Source organism: Anser anser, assembly GCF_964211835.1.
Source record: "Anser anser genome assembly, chromosome: Z".
Classification (NCBI taxonomy): Eukaryota; Metazoa; Chordata; class Aves; order Anseriformes; family Anatidae; genus Anser; species Anser anser.
In genome coordinates, this window is record NC_139723.1 from 80,420,716 (window position 1) to 80,442,856 (window position 22,141).

Sequence of the window (22,141 nt, forward strand, 5' to 3'; positions counted from 1 at the left end):
CTTCCGGCTGCAGATGACTATGCCTATTGCTCAGTCTGACTCTCATCCACAAGTATTCTCCCTGTTTGCATTCACACCAGAAAGTCACCACCCTGCACATGCTGCTGCAAGGGCTCACTGCCTTTGTGTGAATGGCTGGAAGCCAGTCCCAGCAAAGCCTCAAACCAAAACACCCATGGTGCTTTACAGACCAGCAGAACTTCAGAGATACCCCAATGGATCATATGTCCATTTCTTCCAGAAAGCTGTTTTATCAACTACAAGGGCTAAAGCCCTGTCATAGGAGGGCAGAGCAATAAACCCTACCTAGCCTTCTCTCCCCACCTCCATTCACCTCTTCTTGTATAACTGGTCAACATTGCAATCTTATATCAGTTATACATGTGTCTCATGTGATCAGACCATTCATTCCTACTGCAGTATACTGAAAACCTGCCAGCTCCTGCAGCAAAGAAATGTTTGTTATGCAGAGGACATTTTCTCTGAAGTTACTACAGAGTGCCTGCAACCTCGCCAGCTCCTTAAAGAGGAGGCATTGTATCTCTCAAGGTTCAGGCAGCACGTTCATCAAACCATGAGCATCTTCCAAGAGGAAAACAAGAACAGCTAGACTGCCAAGGAAACAAACATCTCCCATAGTCTGATCTTGACCCACTCACCTTCTCCACACTCATATGAAAACCGTGCGACAGGTCAGCAAATAGTAGATTTAACTCTTTCCCACTCTGATCACCACTGAGACTTTTGTCCATGCAACAGACACCATTTTATTCAGGTTGGTTCCTTAAACACTGTTACTGAAGAAAAATACACTTGCTTGCTTTACATTGTTTTTAATAGATTAGTATGCACAAGAGAATAAGGAGTAGGTATAATTTCCTTGAAGGTCATCTTGGGACAGTCACCCCACTCCCCTCAAAATGAAGCAACAAACCAGTTACTTGTTCTGCTTCGGCACGGAAGAAAAAAATATTTTTTGCCCTACATTACTTTCTAAAGGTCTTGTTCTTCTCAGTGTGTTCAAGACAATCACATTTGTTGAGTCTCAACTGAGACTCCCAGAAGCAGAAAGTGACAGTCAAGGAAGGAGACTAAATGACAGCAAGTTTGCATCCTCTAATTGGAATTATTTGGGTTCATTCCCCTCCAACTTCAAACAGATGAGCTTTCAGTCTGCATCTGCTACAGAAAGGGAAAAAACTGTGGTAGAGAAAGTTTACAGCTACTGGAGGTAATGGATTGAAAAGGATCCTTAAGTCACCCATAGCTGGATAATCAAATGGGAAACTATGCTTAAATTTAATTTCAGTGCTAAATCACAGGCTGAGAGCTCTCTGTTGACTAGACACAATAAGAAAGTCTTCCTTTAGTAGCAGACATGGAGCAGCTGATACAGTCTAATTAGGCACATCATAGTGCACTGTTATAGAGATAAACTATGCAGTGTAAAGCTCCCATAATGATAGCTATATTTTTCTCCTTATTGTGATGGCTGTGACGACAGTTCAGGGTAACAACGTCCTGCAACTTCTACCACCTCATGACTGCAATTCAGATCGAATAGACAGAAGGCTTCTTCACTCTGAAGGGGCAAGGTTTCCTTCCAAGTTTCCCAGGAGGTATGCATGGGGCCAAGTTCTCATCAGGGAGCAACCTCCATCAAGTCCTCTCCAATGATGTTTGTGCAAGTGGCAGAAGTACCGAACTTCCAGACAGAACTGATTTCCTGAACCATGTGCTTGGGACAGAAGGACTTTGAAATTGAAAAGAAAAAATCCAGTAAGAGGCTTTCGTATGGTCAGACAAAACACTTCTGAGGCAAAAATATTTTGTAAAGTTATTTTATTTTTTAAACCTCATTCCTTAAATATATTATGTGCATGAATTACACTATCCCAATCTTGTTAGGCAAAGTCATTTATTTAGTAAAAAACTACGGTTTCAAGTTTTGATTGCTTAGAGACAGTGAGAAATCTCATCCCAGCAATGGCCAGCTGGAGGAAAGTACAGCTTAATCTATGATAAGCCTCAAATCTGAATTTGGGAAGGCCAGTTCATGCTTTTTGTATTGCCCTAACACACAGGATTGCTCTATAGGGATAGAACAGTCAGAAAGCAGTATTTTTCAAAAACATTAACACTAGGCTTGCAATAAATAACTCTTGCAGGATGGAATGACAGATTTCATGTATCAGTTCCTTATGTATTAAGACAAAAATCTCTTGCCTCTCCCCCCGACCAAATATCCAAATACTTGATAAGTCCTTGATATGTGATGGTATAATGCCGTTACACTTTCAGCACCTCCTTTACACGTTATTTTTCCTAGGGTGCCCCTTTCACTGCACATCCATGCAACTCCTCCAAAGGAGTCCTCCTTCCTGGAGAACATTGGTTAAAGAACAGAGCACTAAGCGCTCTGGTTAACACCACAGAATACAACCCCCTAAACAGCTGAGTCTTGAAACAATACCATATCTATATTGGGTTTCCTGAAGAGAAGTCAAATTGCTGAAAGTGTTTTTTTTTTTTTTTTTTTTTCCAGATAGGAAAACAATTTCAGATCAATCAATTTTCCCCATAGAAAATTTTGATTGTGCAGAGAACCACTTATTTCACCCAAAAAAAAAAAAAAGAAAGATAGAAAACTCTTAAGTAACTGTACTTAACAGCTCACTTGCCATCAGCTGTTTGGGCTGGATGTGAATCTGGTTTCAGAGTGAAAGGTTTCATATTCTGTAACAAATCCTTTGCACCAGCCAGCCCTGTGGAACAGCCCAGTGTAATCAATATTCCTGAACACATCTTTTAAGGAAAGATAGGGTGAAGGCAGTGCATTATGTCCATCATCTGCTTGTATGGGTGATAATGACTGAGTAAGTGCAGTGCTTTAGAATTATATCTGAATCTGAACAAAAAGTCTAATTGACTAATTATTGATAATGAAGGACTTGCTCCTAGCTGTTCCTAATTTCAATTCCATTTCTCTCAAACATGCCAAGTTTTCCAGACATATGTCAGTCAGCTGAAAGATGCTTTGTTTGGATGTCTTTCCAGCTGTTCATTTGCTACCAGTGGACAGCTCTTTGGGCTAGTGTACAAACATCTGGAAACTCCCAGCTGGCAATTAACTCCCAACCTATTGAACTGCAGTCTCTTGGAAACATGAGGACATATTGAGTGGTCTCCTGGGAAACAGGGTTGTTAAAGAGAAGGGAGAAACAAAAACAGGAGCTTGAAATGAAAAAAAAAAAACAAACCAAAAAAACAAACCACAAGCTCTAGTTTAATTTTACCTCCAGGGAATTCAATAACATAAATAATAACTGCATGGAATACAGATGGATAATGATCACACAGCAAATTCAACCCCACAGTAAGCCTGAAGATCCTGCACAAGCCTGGGAGGCAAAGCAGCCAGGGGACACATTCTGCGTTCAACAGCTGAAGTCTGGAAACCGAGAATTGTTTCATCCCACCAGCATTCAGCTCATCCTGGGACGAACAAAATCAGTCTTTGCACTTGATATCTCAGTACTCATCACTTCAGTGAGTCAGTTGGCTCTCTGATGCTTTAAACCAGACAAACACCTCTGACCAGCTAAGAAGCACCATTCACCTAACCTAGGTTTAGATATTTAAGACTAGTTACCCTAAGGCCTACTGTTAATGACAAGAAGTTCTTTTCACCTAGCACACAAGAGGAACAAACCTCTGGAGAGGCTATCCTCTGGTGCAAGACCCCAGCACAGCTTTCTCAGGTGCAGGTTTTTAACCTCGAGGTCTCATACTCACACCAACAGCTTCCACCTGCCACCTCCAACCTCCCAGCTACCTCAACTGCATGCATTATCTGTACCTCAACCCTTGTTACATATGGTGGAAGATGAAGATGATGCATACTGGGGATCTATTAATAACCAAAATTAAGGGCTTTCCCCCTTTCTTGCTTTATTCTGGCATACAGCCACAGGTATCCTGATGCATTGTTTAGACCAAAGAACCAGGCACTTGGTGACTTATGACCCTTTCTTTGTCTGATGTGTTATAGGGTCATGAAATGTCACCAAAAGAACTCCATAACCTCACACAAAGCATACCTGAAAGCTTCTCCACGTATCTAGATCCAGAATCACTGTCTGAAAAGCTAGGGTATAGCCATGACCACTTCCAGGTGTTTGCTCCATATCCAAACAAGTCCTTACAAGTCCAGCCTAGATCTACCAAAAAGTACTCAGACACTTCAACAGGGTTTGGAACCAGCCCTTAATCTTTCTGAGCATACCATAGGTTTGCTCTTTGGCGTTATGAGGTGTGGTGGTTTTACTCGGGTGGGCAGCTGAGCTCCACCACAACTGCTCTCTCACTACCCCTCCTCAAAAAGGAACAGGGAGAAAATACAATGAAAAGGGCTCAAGGGTTGAGATAAGGATGAGGAAATTGCACAATAATTATTGTGACGGGCAAAACAGACTCAGCATAGGGACATAGTAAGATTTATTGCCTATTACTAACAAGGTAGAGAAGCGAGAAACAATGGAAAGAAACCAAAAGCACCTTCCCCCTCATCCACCCTCTTCCACCTCCTGCCCCTGAGCGGCGCAGGGTAACAGGGGAGTGGGGGTTATGGTCAGTCTACAGCGCTTCTTCTCCGCCGCTCTTTCTTGGTCACTGTTGTCCCCTGTGCTGTGGGGTCCCTCCCACGGGATGCAGTCCTTGCTGAACTGATCTGGCGTGGGCTGCCCACAGGCAGCAGCTCTTCAAGAACTGCTCCAGATGTGGGTCCGTACCACAGGGTCCATCCCTCAGGAGCAAACTGCTCCAACCTGGATCCCCCACGGGCAGCAGCTACTGCCAGGTCACCTGCTCCTGCGGGGTCTCCTCTTCATGGTCTACAGGTCCGGCCCGGAATCTGCTCCGGCAGGGGTCTTCCACAGGCCGCAGCCTCCGTCGGTGCAGGTCCACCTGCTCCACTGTGGTCTCCTCCACGGGCTGCAGCACAGAACCCAGCTCCACCATGGTACTCCATGGGCTGCAGGGGGACAGCCTGCTTCACCATGGTCCTCACCACAGGCTGCAGGGGACTTCTGCTCCGGTGCCTGGAGCACCTCTCCCCCTCCTTCTTCACTGACTTTGGCGCCTGCAAGGCTGTTCCTCACTCCTCTCACTCTCCCAGCTGCTGTGTGGCGCAGCATTTTTTTTCCCTGTCTCAAATATGCTCTCACAGAGGCGCAAAACAACATCACTTATTGGCTCAGCTCTGGTCAGCAGTGGGGCCCTTACCTAACATGGGGCAGCTTCTGGATTCTTCTCACAGAAGCCACCCCTATGGCCCCCTGCTACCAAAACCTTGCCACATAAACCCACTACACGAGGGCAAATTAAAAGGTTTGTTAGGTGCTTTAAGACTCTTGGATGAAAGCCAAAAGCTAAAGCAGATTCTGAGCTCAGGGGTGTAAATCCAGTCAAAGGGAGAGCTTGTATGTAACTCAGCAAAGCTATGCAATTACACCAACATAAAATTAGGTGCATGATTTGACCCATAATCTACAGCCTCTCTCAGAAGAGCCCTTGGCTCAGACCAGAACCTTGGCTAAATCAGCAATAACCGCTAACAGTTAGGACAGGTTTTGAGAAGGCTGACTCAAGTGATCTAAGCCAGTGTTTGATTCACAGTTGTGATTGCATTCACTCAGCTGACAGGTGATAACTTCTGAAGCTACAGTCCTGCTTCTGTTACCTGCAAAAAAACTAAAACCCCCACCCAAGACACAAGACACTAAACCCATCACAATGCTGCCAGGTTTCTTGTTTGTTCATTTTTCTTGGTTAGCAACATGATTTGGTTACACTGATACTCACTGACAATAGGAGCGAGGTTTTTTTAAGCCAGCCTTCCAATTTAGTTTCATGGGACTCCTGCATAGCACATGAACTGGTGATCAAGATACCACTGTTAACAGTTACACAAGAACAAAAGAAATCAGTTCATATGCTATCTACTACTATAGACCTTCCCCCCCCAACCCTTTTTTTTTAAATATATATATATATATTTAACACACGTGACTTCCCAAAACCCTAAGGCAGAGAAGGCAAGGGCTTTTCTCCAGAAGCCCACTGCTGACTTCAGGAACACAACTGCAGTTCAAAAGCAGAAACCCAGACCTTTGTGATGTATACAGACAGAAGAGCAAGAGCATATACCTCAGGCCACATGCCAGCGGTAATGCTCTGACCTAGCAGCTACAATCTCACTCACAGAAGAGAACAAGGCACTTGCAAATAGTAACTTGGTTACAGATCCAAGCATCTCAGTGATGCTTCACTCCCTCTGTACCCTAGTTACTTTTAGGACACATAGTCCCAGATGTACCAGAGGTCTGTGGGGGACCAGAGACCCTACCCCCATCTTCCAAGCCCTAGGCCTGTGTTTAAGAAACCTCTTCCTTTGAAAGTAAAATGGTTCGTACCTTCAAGGTCCAGAGATCTTTTACAAAAAGAAGGATGGTAACACTTAAGAAAACTCTTGCCTCAAAATCAACATCTCAGATTACGTCTCCCAACTAGGATTTCAAAGTGAAAAAGAAATCTTTTTTCTCTAACTATCCTAGCTCTACATGTCTGGTTTTGAAGCAGTTCTTATTTGCTCTGTCTACAGTGGACTGCCCAAGGTTTAATCACTTGAGGGTTTAAAAGATTGAGCTGAATTTTCTTGAGGGGGACACAATCAATAAAGACTTCTGGAACTAGAAATGTTTTACCCAATTTCTTCATCTGTTTCTCTCAGTGATTAACTACCTTCTGACGAAAGTTAACATCTTTGCTGGTAAAGAACATTCACCTGGCTAGAACTTTTTCTTCATCTCCCCTACCGCACCACTGCTGAACACTAACTGTTTAGAGAAAAAGATAGGAATAAAAATCTTCCCAGATATTAGTTTCCCTGTCAATTATATCACAAGGCAGAGTAACATCTGAAAAGCCCTGCTGTGTGGAATGCTAATTTTCTTTTTCGACATGTTATATCCAATTAACTACTATGATGCTGTCATTTTCCTACTGTAGGTAATTTGATAGGGGTCTGTATATAGACCACACAAAATACATACTCATACTCACCCAAGAACCAATATTAAAAGAAATGGAGTGCAAATCCAGAAATGCAGAATGTAACTGCGTTTACAGAATATTACCTAACTTAAAATGCATTTATGATATTTCAAAATAAGACATGGATACAGACAATCCAAAACAGTCCTTGCTCAGACCGAGCAGTGCTTAACTACATTTAGCAGTGTCCAGGCAGACAGCAGAGAAGCTAGACTAACTGCTAGTATATATAAGCATTTCAACAAAACAGTTTCCATCTTGTTTTTCAATATATTTTTTAACGAGAACACCTATTTAAAAGATTCTCTTAGAAAGTTTCAATGAGTCATTTACCACAAAGCATTTTTAAGGCTCATGAAACAACTTCTGATCAAAACCTAGAGGAAAAACTTATTCCAGGACAGGTCTAATCCAAATCAGGCAAGCAGGGTCTTCAGCTTCTACACATTAGAAGAGAGTACCTTGTCAATAGCAGCTCCTTGAGGGTGCATCTGTTTTCTTTGGAGGTAACTCTACAGGTACCTTGCTTTCATCCCACCTCAGAACGGGGAAACTTTCTATTTCTTAAACCTTTCCGCCCAGCCCTTAGGATAAGGGAGCAGTTTCTGGCTCTGACCCACACAAGGACAGATGTCTCCTAGGGCCCTGAAATTTCTTTGCAAGTTGCTTTGAACCATCCTGTGCTAACTAGTACACTCAAGGTATGGGATTGAATGAACTGCTGGTTTGACATAGCACATGCCAGGTTCTACTTGCCCTTATCTGCCAACGTTTTTAGCTTTCATCCTGAAGCTTCTGAGATGTATTTGATTACCTGAGCCCAAGTCAGCCCAATATCCACTGCTCAAGTCCCTGGAAGAGCTAGCCCTTCCCAAACATTTTACTTTTGGGAACAGATAGATCAACGTCTATTTTCTATATATCTAAACTGCCAATGAACATGCTGCCCTTCAGAAAAATAACAATGTAGATTTATAACAACAGAGATTTACTGGTTAAAGAAGTTGTCTACCAAAAAGATTTCAGGTATATCTAATAAGGCCTGCAAATATCTGATGCTTTTAGTTACAAAAGAACTCATGTTTAAGCAGACCAGCCTCACTTCAGCTTTTCATTTGTTGCCTCATAACTGTGGACTCAATGTTGCAAGAAATAGGCATGTCTTCAGGCCTTATCCATCAAGCAATTAGGGTTTTGATTTTCAAGTATAAAAAGGCCAACTTCAAAGTGAAACTCATGATCAGATGCCTGTCTATACCAAGCAACAGTGTTCCTAGTATTTCAGAAAGTCACTGATGAGAGTCATGGCCACCCTAGGGAACACTCAAGTGAGGATGAGAATAAGCAGGTTTCAGCTCCTAATCAGTCTACCTATTGCTTCAAAGAAAAATCCAATATGTTTGTGTTATCTATTTTACATTGCAGCTCAGAAAAAAATGTTAATAAAAGTTATGATTTTTTCAAGATTTTATTTCCAGTGTGGTGATTAGCTAATGTATTTATTTATTTATTTTGTGATTCACTTGTGAAAGTTATCACTCTTAATCCTATTGCTGACACTACCACTTATATTTGGACAGTTATGGGTTAAACCTCCTTAGAATATGTGCATTAATTAGGTACTGTATCTGCTGTTCTGGGTCTTGCCTTTTGAGTTCTATTGTTAGCAGCATATGAATAACTCTGTGGATATTCTGAAACATGCTTCAGAAACTTTCCCTTCTTCAGTAGATCCAGTTCCCTTGGGGAAAATTCTCCCAGAATTCCTAACTAATCTCCACAAGTTATGTTAAATAGTATTCACACTTTGAATGCCTCAAATCATTGCAAAAAGAAACCCAAAGCAACACCATCTCTAAATAAGTTAAGATTGTTCTTCAACTTTTTCCATACCTTGCCTGTCTACATCCACCTAAGACTAGGAGTTTTCTTTCTTAAACTTCTAAAAACCTAGCAGGAAGGTGATAAGGTGAAAAACACATGCTCCTTGGAAAAATATCAGCTGTGTAATAAGTGTTCATAGTTAAAAGAGTTGATATTTTCACCCTTAAGAAATGCCAGGGACAGTGGACATCTTGCAAACATGATCAAATGATCAGTTATTTACGCTTCTATCTCAGTAACTTGTTCTAAATACAAACTGGTACTGCTCACCAAACAGCCTCGTAGTCTTTAAATCAGAGCACACAGGTCAGTATAGACTTCTGACATTTCCAGCTCAGGGTGGACAGGCACTGCAACAACTGCAAGGAATAGCCACTAGATAACTTCTAGCCCATTCAGAAGCAAAATGTTGTCTCTGAAGTTCTTTTTCTCATCAAGTTTGCCAACCACATTTTTCCACCTCCAGAAGCTCAGATACAAAGCTGAATCTGAACACCTCTCAAAATCAGCCTCAGCACCTTTCTTCTACTTATAAGAAAGCTTTTCTCTGACCCTACACACAAGAAACATAAATGGGACAATACTGGATTTTCATTGCTAAGTTCCACAGGGTTTTGTCAGGTTTAAATTCACTTAAGTATACCTGAAGCCACACTAATATTACAAGTCAAATCCAGATTCAAAAATAATGTTTTCTTTTCTTTATGTAGCAGCTGCTCCTTTGAGAGGATCATCCTGAGACTGGAAGTCTTCAGAAACCTGTAAGAGTCAAAATATGAGCCAAAGAAAAGTCTACAATACCAGCTGGCTTCACAAGATTTCTGGAGACAAGTTTTAGCTGTCAGAACAATTAACATCCAGAATCCCATAACAAGATGCTGTCTTTCATATGTTTTGACTTTGAGAAGTTTCTTCTATTCACTAAGTGATGTTAGGAGCAAACAAGTATTGTGTCTTATCTTCTACTTCTTTCTCCTTACCCTTCTTTGTCAATTTGACTTGTTCATTAATTACAGAAAGTGAAAGAGCATGAAATAGGAAGTTCTTCTGCAGGCAGCCAGAGATAAAGTAATCTTCTTGATCAGACCTCTATCCACTTAAGGTCAAGAACCACAAAACACATACTGTGTGTCAGCACAAGATAAAAAAGAGGTGCTCTGGGAGCATGACAGGAGAAAGAAGAAGCCTGCAAAGGCTTCTCAAAGATCCTGTCTCTGTTACAGCACAAAGAGAGAGGTCCCAAGGGCTTTCACATCTGTTGCAAGAAGCTCTAACCTGAGCCACCACTGTGTTGTACAATCCTGCTTCAAGAGCCCGGCTCAAGTACAAATTAGAGGGTCAGACAAGGCACACAAAAGCTAGAAGATTTAACTGTGTATCCAGAGTCCCACAGACAGTTTGTAGGAAGGGTCAACCTTGAATCAAAACCTCCCAAGACTCCGGCCAGAGATGTGAACACCTACCAGTCTACTCTTCCTAAACATGGAAAAAATCCTACCTGCACTTGCAAATACATAATGATCCTAGCAGATTCTCTTTAAAAAAAAAGAGAACTCGAAACTATTTTCCAGTGCATCTGTGCACATTCCCATCTAGCACTGTGGAACTGAGCTCCTGGGCAGGAAGATGAAAACTACCATGCAAGTTTAAGTCTAAACCTTCAAGTTTTTGCAAGAGGTATAAGGATGTAATCTTCAAAGTAGAAAAAAACCTGGTGAAATTAATTACAAGATCTGTGTAATTTAAAAAGCTTCAGTGCACTAGGTTTAAAAGGGCTCTTGTCAGTGTGAAGTGAAGGAAGTACAATTTCCTGATGAATAGAGAACACAAGGTAAAGTGTACAGCAATCACTACTAGAGAGATTTTGATCACTTTTTGCTGATGAACAAAAAATAGTGAACAATGAATTTATAGTAAACTGCTTCAGACGAATGTTTTATATGGTTTGTAGCAGAAATCTTTACTTTGAAAATAAATTTGCATCCCTTTGCACGAGCAGCATAGCCACAGAAGCACCAAGTACCACCAGGAAGATGGCACACGATAAATGTCACTTGTATCAAGACAGAAGAGCTGCCTAGCAGAAGCAGACCCAATTTTTAACAATACTTATCTAGGAAATCTAAACATCACAAAAATAATGGTTTCACGCAGAAGAATAGAGACTAAATCACAAAAGACCTTAGAGGGTGCTGAGGCTCTGAGTAATATGCCTGGTCACCTGAATGTCTGCCAGGGAGGATCAGCTATGCCTAGCACCTTGCGTGATACCTTGCGTGATCCTGCTCCTAAAACAGAGGTAGAGAACAGCCACACAGACGTCAATGTTCAACAGGAGACATGAATCTGAAAGGCAGTAGTGTCAAAAGACATTTTCAGAGGATAGTGGACAACATTTTGTGAATAGCTCTTCCTCCTTTGCTTTGTGTATGTCACTCCCACATCAAAGTGAACTCCTTCCTTTGGAGTCAATAGAAAATTCACACATCTAAAGCAATCCTGTCAGCTACAATCACCTGGAAGTGTTCGGAAAGACATGGAAGGAAAAAAAAAAGAAAAGGAAATCATAGATGAGTAATAAAAATTCTTAATGGGCTGGGAGGACTGACTTATGAGGGAAGATTAAGAGAACTAAATATGTATAGCTTGGCTAAATGATGACTCGGGGGATAGACGATAACCAGCTATAAGCCTTGAAGGTGTAAACAAAGTATAGAGAAGAATTGTTCAGGGTGATATTGAAGAATAACTACTAGCAGTTACGACATGAAATTCAACAACAGAACATTTAGGCTGAGCATCAGGAATGCTTCCTAACTATCAGGAATACTGGTGTCTGCTCCCCAAGCCAGCCTCCCCAGCTGATCTCTCAGAAATACTCAAAATTAAAAGAAAGAATGTTTTTGACTAAGTTTACAATATGTGTTTAATATATGCCCATACAATTTGAGTTTTTCCCAATCCTAAAGGTTCAGTACAACAGTGGAATAATCTCTCAAACGCTGCTGGGGTGTGTTTTGCAGGTAGGATGTAAATGAAGAAGAGATAGAAAACATACAAAAAAGTCAAAGGAGGTGGCTTTCATGTTCTTGTGCCACCACAGGGCAGTTCAGAATGCTTTTTCTCTCCCTATCCCACTCTGAGGGGATATGGGAGTGGGATATTTCCCTCCCCTCTAAGGGGAGGGAAATGCTTGAAACCCAATACCCAATACCAAAGTCATGACCACAGATCCTTACATGATTTAAGACAACTGCAAGTTAACAGATGAAAGTTTATGACCCTACAGAAGGTAAAAGTAAACATTACTAACAGTCTGAGTCATTAGAGCAAATCAGTCCTTCAGGGAAGTTTTACTACTTGAGTCACTTGAAACTATAAAAATGAAAGTTAATCCTGATCAAAGAGCAAATGCATTCAGAGGGCCTCTATTTTGTCCTCCCTTCTCCCTGTTTTTAACTTCTGTGATTCTGTCCAACAGCTTAACACAGTCTCTAACCCAAGAGAACAACCATGTTTTTAAGAAACCAGTTTCAATAACTTTTCTCAGTGAAAACAAATCAGAATGTCGACTGACTTGCATGGAAAGTTGTATTGAAATGCAATCCATCCATGGACTGCTAGGCTAGGCAATTGCCTACAATTTTGAGGGGTTGGATAGAGCTGGGCAGCCAGCCACCCGTCAATTTTTTGTGGGTGGCGTGTTGTATTTTATATAGATCAATTTCAGGGAAAAAGAAAAAAGGCAATTATAATTCTACTAGTAGTTTTGCTTTAAGGTTTAATATGGCATCTCGCTTGATGCTTTTCTCCACTGATTTAATAGAAATGAGAAGAAATCTAAACCAAGTATGGACACAAAGGCATGTCTATACCAGTACAGTATCAGTGCTAATACAGTTCCTAATGGGAAAATATTCAGGATTGCAGAGCACTTACACCAAGACAAAAACAGAAATCCTGTTGCCCACAGCATGAGAAGCTAGACCAAAACTTTCTAAGATACCTCCTGAATACAGTGGCCTCACAAACCTTTTCCGTTACACATCTATGAATCACTGGCTAGTGGATGCCTGGAAAAAAAACACATTAATGATGTGGTTTCACTTTATTATTTTTTCCATCAGGAAAGCTAAAAATAGTGAGCCAGCTGCTGAGCAACTCTGGGAGGCTGAAACTCACTGGAGAATCCCTGCTGATGTCAGAAAGGCAGAGAGTAGAGTTTAATGAGTTTAAAAAAAAAAAAAAAGATAGTGTTGTGAAGGAGTGGATTAGAACATTATGCGAGAGTGACGGTACTAGGTCAGACAAAGTCCATCTCATCCAATATCCTGTCTCCAACAGTGGCCAGAAGCAAATGCCCTGAAAAGAATGACAGGATACACATAATGCTTGCTTTGGGTATTCTCTCAGTCTCCAGTCTAGTGGCTCGAGGACTTCTGAGCCAAATCTGATCTTTGTGTATACAGGAATCACTTGATGAAAGTCTCATTTTCACATTCATTACATTTCAACGTTTCAGTTGTTGCTTTTCCTGTAAAGGGATAAAGTCTGTTTACATTATATTAAATAAGCTTTCCAGAAAGAGTAGTGGAGTCCTTCCTAGCAAGCTGCCATCTTAAACATGCACCATAGGAGTCCGCTTCCAGGATCACCTGTAATTCAATTGCACCAATCAGCCCAAAAGATGAACCAAATGACTCCAGCTTTAAAAGCATGACCCCTTACCTACCCATTTACAGACAGGGAAGCTTTCAAGATAAAGCAGATGAGCTGGCAGAATGCTTGAGTTGAACCACTTTTGCCTTATTGGTTTTTGGTTTTGTTTAATTTGGTTCCAGCAAATCAACATTGCTCCAAACGGAACTACTTTATCACAGGATTTCTCCTCTAGTTCTAGCTCTGTTGATAAACCATGTTTCTCCTGATCATACATTATGCATAAATGAATACCCTCAGGAATTTTAATATCCCCCAATTGCAAGAAAAAAAGATTTTACACAACACCCCCCCACACACACACCAGACCAATAACATACAATCTCTTCATGATCCTCACATTTAAGACTGAAAATACACGCTTGTTTTTTAAATGCAAATCAGAAGACAAGAAAGATTAGAATTTAAATTGCCCCTGTAGCAAAATTACATTAATGTACATATACTTTATAGGAGTTGTCACTTATATGAATATACACCATCTTTTTCCATTCTCCATACTCTAGATTCTGCCACTGGACTGTCTTTGTTCTGTACTTGTATAGATCCTAGCAGATCAGCATCCTCAGAATAAATGCATGCAGCCACTTTCCCCAGCAGCAATTCACTGCCTGAATCAAAAAGTGATATAATCACCATATGTTTTAATTGTAACAACCTTCATATGCTGGTAAACAGACTTGTTATGCTATAGCTAAGATGAACATAAGATTCCCCTACCTTGAGAAGAGAGAAAAGCAGAAATCTCCCCCTAGTTATTATTAAAACAGTCCCAACACCAGACATATCTGAAAGACCTTTCTTCCCACCCTCACATCCCCTAACATAGATACCACCCTTATTCAGACGAGACTCCACTTACACAGTACTTGTATTCCCCACCTCCCTTTCCTCTTCTTCAAAGAAATTTCAGAGACCCACTGCCAAGGATGAACTACGTAAGATTCTCATACATGAAGATGATCAGGACATGCTCTGCAGATGCTTGCTTCAGCTTTAAGCATCTTAACTAATTTAACAGGTAACTGAACAAAATGTAGCATATGCAGCCCATGTAATATCAGTACATTGCTTTGACACCAGTATATTATGATGCAGCTTAGTCATGTCATAACATGACATTTGACAACTCATGCTCAGGTCTGCCCAAGTGAAGGGTGTTCTTCAGCCCATTGACACACCGGACTGGGGGCTGACCTTTACAGACAACTGTGATATTCTGTCTCTTGTCTTTGCCCTCCACAGAACACAGCGAGATATCCAAACTCGCTCATCTGCCCTGTATTACCATGTCTAAGAATTTCTCATCTCTTGCATGAATGCCCTGCAGCCATATCTCCACTCCTTTGGCTACAATTCCTGCAGAACTCATGAAGCTGGGTGTCCCCAAAATAAATCAATGTGAAAAGGGCTTACGTGCAGCTTAGATCCCACACCAGGAAGGGTTTCCCCTCACTTTAACTTACCTTGGGAAAGAGGGCAAATCAGAGCAACTTGCAGCTACTTTTTCTTTTGGTTTTGGTCAGCATCCAAAACCCATGCAGGTCTTTGCAATGTCAGAGACTGCCTGGCGAGGTGGCAAGTCAGTGGTCACCCAGAGAGTGTTACATGATAGGACACATTACGACACTTTGAAGTGCACATCCAAGGGTGTAGGTGTTGTAAGCTAGTCATTAAAAGATCTCATAACATTTCTCCTCTCAAATGCAAAAAAGGAAAGGACAGCACCTCCAGCATCTCATGCTGCCTTCTACAGTTAAAAAAACAAAGCCTGAGCCAAAAAGACTATTCTGGAATGGGGGAAAAGAGTACCAGTGCCATTTATAAGGTTGTTGAATAAGGCTGCTGAGGCCTCAGCACCAAATGGGGTACCCACTCGCTGCATATGATTCAAAAGGTAGAATTCAAAACCTGGAGCCAGAGAGGTATTTCCACATTTTTATTTTATGCAGGAACTAAGACATTGCTCTGTCAGTTTAGCAAAATAGAAAAAAAAAAAAGCCTGCATAGATACAATTGCTTGATACATCACAGTAAGTATCAGGGAGAAAAGAGGCATTTAAACTAAAAGACAATATTGCACAAGGACAAATAAGTATAAATTTACTATGAATAAATCTGATTTGGGAATTAGAAAAAGGTTTCTAACCATCAGAGAAGTGATGCTCTAGAACTGCCTTCCTACAAGGATAGTGAGAGCAAACAACCTAATTAGTTTAAAGATGAGGCTCAATAAACTTATGATTACATGAGGCAGTTTTCTGCAACAGTAGGGACCAGATCCCAGTGATCCAGGAGTTGTATCACTCTGCCCTGTGTTCCAATCTGCATCCCATCCACCTAAGCTCTCAGCTGCAGTGCAGTGACCTACCAAGAGCCTCAGACTCTTCTAAAACAGGATCAGCTGCTGTTTTCCAAAATGTTTCAATTTGCATTAAAAGTGAACATTTCCTACCAGGCTAGAAAAGTAAAATAAAGATTTTTGGGGAAGGAGGGGGAGGGAGAAAGCCCCTAGAAAGCATTATAGAAAGTACAAAATGAAAATATTTGAAATCTATCACTGAAATTAAGGTGGGGGAAGAAGTGCAAGATTATTTCTATTGGAAACTTGGGCAAAGTACTGCATTATTTTGAGAAATAATCATACACTTTGAAAACCATTTTGATATTTGATAAGATCAGTCCATATATTTGTAATTTTTGTTGCAAGAGATAGTATCTCTGGATAAGCACATTAGTTATGCCAAACATTTTCTGCTCTACTCTACAAATTGAGTGCAGCACTCTTGGCTGCATAGCAGTAGTAGGTGAATCACAGAACTGTCAATTCACAGCAATTACAATGAAATGGAGCTTGGGAGATCAACTCATCCAACCAGCTACCAAAACACATGGCGTATGTAAACCCATTTAACATTTTCCTCCAATCCATTCCTAGAAGCCCTCAGAAATAAAAATCTGTATTTTGGAATCACAATGCAATATGTATTGCCTCATTCTGAATCCTACTGAGCATTAAGACTGGCAGGTGGAGGAGATTTAGAATAGAGCCGTTCCTCATTTTCAATAAAAAAAACTTATACTGTACTTCTGCTAGTTAAAACTGTCCCAGGATTACCCCAACAGCAGTCTTGCTATTATCCATTATTTTTTCTTAATATAACCAATAAAGTTCCCAGGAAAGATCAGTCTTAATATGCAAAGCAGTCTCATACTGCAAGGGAAAGTATCTTCTAATATACAGAGCAAGTACCTCTGGACTCCTCTTAGGAGATGTTAAGGTGTCAGATTTACCAAAGAATTCTCAAAGGATCTGCTTGACCACTCCAGTATTTCACCATCTCCTAAAATACATTCATGGCTGCCAATATCATTGATGGACCACTTCTGACCTTCCATTTCTATCACTGCCAGAAGGAAACAGGGCTGTACACAGTCCAGGGCATCAGATCTCATCTCAGCTATCACCTAGCATACTTGTCTTATAAAAGAGGAACAGAATAAATGATGAGTAGAGCGCATTTAACATCTAAACATTTTTCCTGGATATGTTTGAAGAGCTCTGTGCAATTTTGATTCCTCTTTCAAAGCAGTGCTACAGAAAAGGGAGCAATTGCTATCTCTATTTTACCAATGTTGAAAAAAGGCTTAAAAGCAAGCAGTCAGACTACCCTTTCCATCTACTCTTATAGAGTACTTAAGTAAAGGTTGTTTATCCTAGATTCTAAGCTAAATCTGGTATTTTTCCTCCATCAGCTTTCCACAACTTATCTGTTGTTCACTTTACCTTCTCTCAACTTAGTCCATAAAGAGATTTGGGATCTTTTCTGGAATAGAAGATGTTCCACAGCTACAAGCTGTTATAGCAACCTGTCTGCCTACTGCTCTCCTGGGCACCTGCATTATGCAGAGCTTGGTGTTCTTACTCTTCACTTCAGGATCTGGTGTGACACTTCTGAAACACAGCAGACTACAGATCAGATGTTTTAAAAAGAAAAATCCTTAAGAGTAGCTTCAAAAATTTAACTTCCCAAAGTTGTCAGGAAGAAAAATTGAGACCAAAGAAAAGGCAGGTATTTGAGAAAAGTGCAGACAATGGGAAGGATGTAAACTAGCCAGAATGTTCAACTTGCAGACACTAATGTTTTCGCACCTTGTCTCCCCTGCTTTGGTTTCACCCATTAAGAAGTGGGTTCCTTGTTAAAAACTGCCCTAAACCACACCTTCAGAACGCATGAGCAGCCTTCACTCAGCACATTGACTCTCCCATTTCAGCAGTTATATTCCCAACTACCTAAATGGTTCTTGAATACTTCAACCCCTTCAAGCAATACAAACTGCTCCTTCCTATTACCCCACTGAAGTCTTTCCCAAGCTCCCTCTTACTTCTGCCTCACAACAGTCCTCTGGGGCTAATTTCAAGATAAGCCTATTGGGGAATGAAGCCTCCCCCCATCCTTCCAGTAAGAGACTAACATGCATGCTGGAGCATGCTTGGATAGACACAAATGTGTAATGGTTCATTTTTCTATATCTTTAAGAGATGAACACTGAATGTCAGAATCATCTTTAAATTTTCCTAACTCACTTAGGAATCACTTTCTCAAATCACTCTGGAAACTCCACCCAATGTTTTATTCCTTCACTTATGCCATTTCAAAAGCTGCCAAGCTGCATCTTTAAACCTCAGCCTTTCTTCCACCAATTGTGTGCACAAGGTATTTGTGACTCAATTATCTTAGATATGCAAAGGTCAAAGAATATCTGCTAATCCAGATGATTTCAAGATTTTGGGGAGGTTGGAATAGGGGAAGAAGGTGCAAGGCCCAAGCAATGAAATTCCTGAAAACAAAGACCCAGATATGAAGTTTTTAAGGATCCTTACTCTCTATCAAGAGACTGGGATGAGTCTTTGTCCACAGAAGACAGGTGGATCAAGAAATTTAAAGTCCCATATCAGTGTTTTTGTTGATGTCAGTAACCTACTGCTGCATCTGAGTCTATCATGGACAAAAAATTATTTCCATTTTCAACTCTGAGCTTGATTTGTGTTCAAAACTTACTATTAAATTTGGAGCAGGCGAGGAGCTGCTTTTCTTTTCAAAGAAAGCACTGGAGAGATGGACTCCACTTACTCCTTCCCCAATCTTAAGATTTTATTAGCAATGACACGAATCAAGTAAAGACTTCCAAAAAACCTTAAGTCATTTCAGAGTTGTTATCCTGCTGGTGTTAAAGGAGTTCCTGCACTTAAGTATTTCAGAGTAACTTCTGTTGAAAATACAAATCCCTCCGTCACTGAAGCTATGGCATTGCCTTTATGCCATAAGGTGGGTTGTCAGCAAAAAGGGTGACGACCAGATCCTTCCCTGCCCACTCTCTATCCTTCCACTTTGTTACTTAGGGCATTGACTCCCAGTGTCCACAAACAGATTTGCTTAAGATCCCATCTGTTTGCAGCAGCAGATGTCAGGCTCTTTCAGGAAGGACTTGGCAGCTTCTTTTCCACTGTTCGGTGTTGAGCAACCAGCATGGCTGCAGGAAACATTAAATAACAGACAGGCCAGAAACAGCAGACCAGTCCCTCAACAGCACAGGTAAATATGCACTTTGAGCACAAAACCTTTATTCCCTCCCCCTTCCCTCTGTCCCTTAGATCAAACACACCAGAGGCTTGCATATGCCTTGTATCGACGGCCAGCAGGTTGGGACTCGAGCTCAGGCTTACATCCAGCTTTCTTACACAGTGCAGAGGTACCTTGAGGCATTTGAGCAAAAGCTGCAGCAAGACAAATCCTCCTGCCTCCAGCACATAATACAGAGAAGCAATAGCAAATCTGGACTGGGAGCAGCTGGCCTTGCTACAAAGTGAGGAGTGAGAACAAAACTAGGCGCTGGGCCTGCCCTAAGTTTGGCTCTGGTCCTCTGTGGCTTTATTCCTATTGCAGCTACAAACATGTGAGTCTACAATTTAGTAATAATATACTTCTTGACTGACCTTTCCTGGCAAGTTAATGACAGGAGAGAGTAATAGGGACATGCTTTTTAATCTAACGTCAGTCAATAGTAGTATACAACTAATAGACTTAGACATCATACATTCAATAATTGTTTTTACTTAAAGCCCTTACAGTTTGCCCACTGAGACACAGCATGTCAGCAGTAGTCACTGCCTATTGATAGGCACCAGCAAGACATTTATTCATACCTTTCTGGCTAGTTTACCTTCTCCTGGAGCATCCATCACTCGAGAATCTAAGCACCGAGATATAGATTCATTTATACGCGCACACATTTTGGCTCAGCTGCCAGAGAAGCTGGGATCATTATACCTTTCGCAATAGAAAGCTAGCTCCCCTACAAGCACACCCATTTATTTCACTTCATTGCCAGAGGAGCTTATTTATACCTTCTAATACCTAGAAACCCCAAACAGAATCAGTACTTCCTTCAAGTTAAGAGGCATATGCGTACCTGGGGCCACATTCGGATAGCCTAAACACAAGGCTTTTTCCTCTATCTTTGTCATTTTTCAAAGGACTCAATAAAATACTGATGGAAAGATGGAAAGAGCAAATAATAAACACTTGGGACTTCAGCAGGACTGAGTCAAGTGGGATAAAATCTCAGACCAAGGCCAAAACCAAAAGCTGAGGAGTGTCTGTACCAGGTTCTGTTATCCTGCCACAAAGAAAATGCCTCACTCAAAGTCACCCACAGGAGAGCAGCACCCAGCACCAATCCACAGCACCCCTCAGCCATTACTGCCATGCAAATATCTCTTTGGAAAACAAAGAGCACGTTGCCAGGGGCTCAGTTAAATAGGCATCAGCAATGAAAATTAATTTTTTTTTCCCCCCATATGAGCACTATTCTTCCTTTTGGTAGGGGACAGGAGAGTTGCATCGGTACTTGGCTCTTTAGATAGTAGCTGCCCTAGGGTTAAATTGCTAAAAAACACCCTTCTTGCATGTTATCCTTATTTTGTTGGAAGAATTAGGTTCATTTCATTTTACATGGGAAAGATGAATGACCCAGTCCACTGGCAAGGTCTAAATTGCAGCCCTTTGCATGCTGAAGTCTTCCACCACTTACTCTTGTCACAAACACCACCCTGCAATCCATTTAGTTTCATTTACAGCAGATTAATTTCTCTCTGACCTTTGGCTCTGCTGTCAAACAGGCCTGAGACAGACAAGAGCTTAGGAACAGCAAGTGCATTTGATGGTGTCAATCACCAGACCTCAGGGATATTCTTAACTTCTCATGTGCCAGATCAACAAAAAAAAAACCCTTCTCCTGCTTCTGGAGGAACAGGGCTTGTGCCCACCCCAGCTGTGGTTTTGCTAAGCAAGCCCTGCTCAGCCCCCAACAGCTGCCCGTACATGGAGATAGAAGGCAAATATTTTACTTACTATAAACTTACTTTCAAATCTCACTCCACTCCTCGTCCGTCAATTAGATTTATTTTCTTTAGGTTAAGTTTTAAAGGCAAATTCCTTAATGTAAGGGTCATACTGCTCAAATTGCTACTCCAGCAATTTTATTGCCTTACTGCCATTTGCATACCATTACCTACTGTGCCTTGCAGCATCATTACTCTGCTTTCAAGACTCCATCTCTAAGAAAGAGCAAAATACAGTCAGTCCCTAGAGGGAAAAGGACAGCTACATTCAACCACTGCCTCTAATTCTCCAATGGAGAGGTCTTTTACCTATTTTCCTCCATTACAAGTAAATTTTTCATCCAAATGCCCATCCACAGCAGATTTTGTCCAGAATAAAGACAACCATCTTGCCAAGAAAAGGGACTGTCTGCAGTTAGAAATGAGGCCCTACATTTGTCTTCCTTCCAAAAGGAGAAGAAAGTATTCACACCTACTGTCAGAGCTCTCCTCATTGTTGGACGTCAAAGAGGAAGCAGGGCTGAAAGAAATGGAAGGCAGTTAAATGGCAAGGCCTGGCTGGGCTCATCTGAAGTTCTTTGCTCACAACCCATGATGCTCTTGAGCACTGCTGAATCGAAGTCCTTGCTATTTCCAGTGCACCACCTGGTAAAGCCACAGGACTTCATGTGTCACCTAGCCTCAGTGCTGGTCTCTTCCTGCATCACTACAAGAGCCCATGGGCTCTCTCTCCATGAATTTTTCATGGGGACTTAAAAGTTTCCTGCAGCAAGTTAGATATTTCCATTAAAGAGAACACACTGAGTAGAATCAGAAGCATCTTTGCAGGCTCCGTTCAGGAAGTCCTTCTGCAGAGTTGGCAATTGCCTGTGGAAAATTATTTTCCAGAGCACACCCAGACCCTCTTCCTGTAGCCATATGCTAAAAATCACGCTTCACACTCTGAAAGGCCCCAAAAGATTTGAAGGTCTGTCATTTTTCTTCTCTCACAACTGTAAAAATTCTTAAAATAAGGTCTCC

At 41.3% G+C, this 22,141-nt stretch overlaps 1 protein-coding gene across 14 annotated transcripts in view; it reads right to left on the minus strand.

Annotated features, from left to right (window-relative positions):
* CELF4 (CUGBP Elav-like family member 4) overlaps nucleotides 1-22,141 on the minus strand; it is a 703,073-nt gene that overhangs the window by 610,281 nt on the left and 70,651 nt on the right. The gene's annotated exons all lie outside the window — the stretch shown is intronic.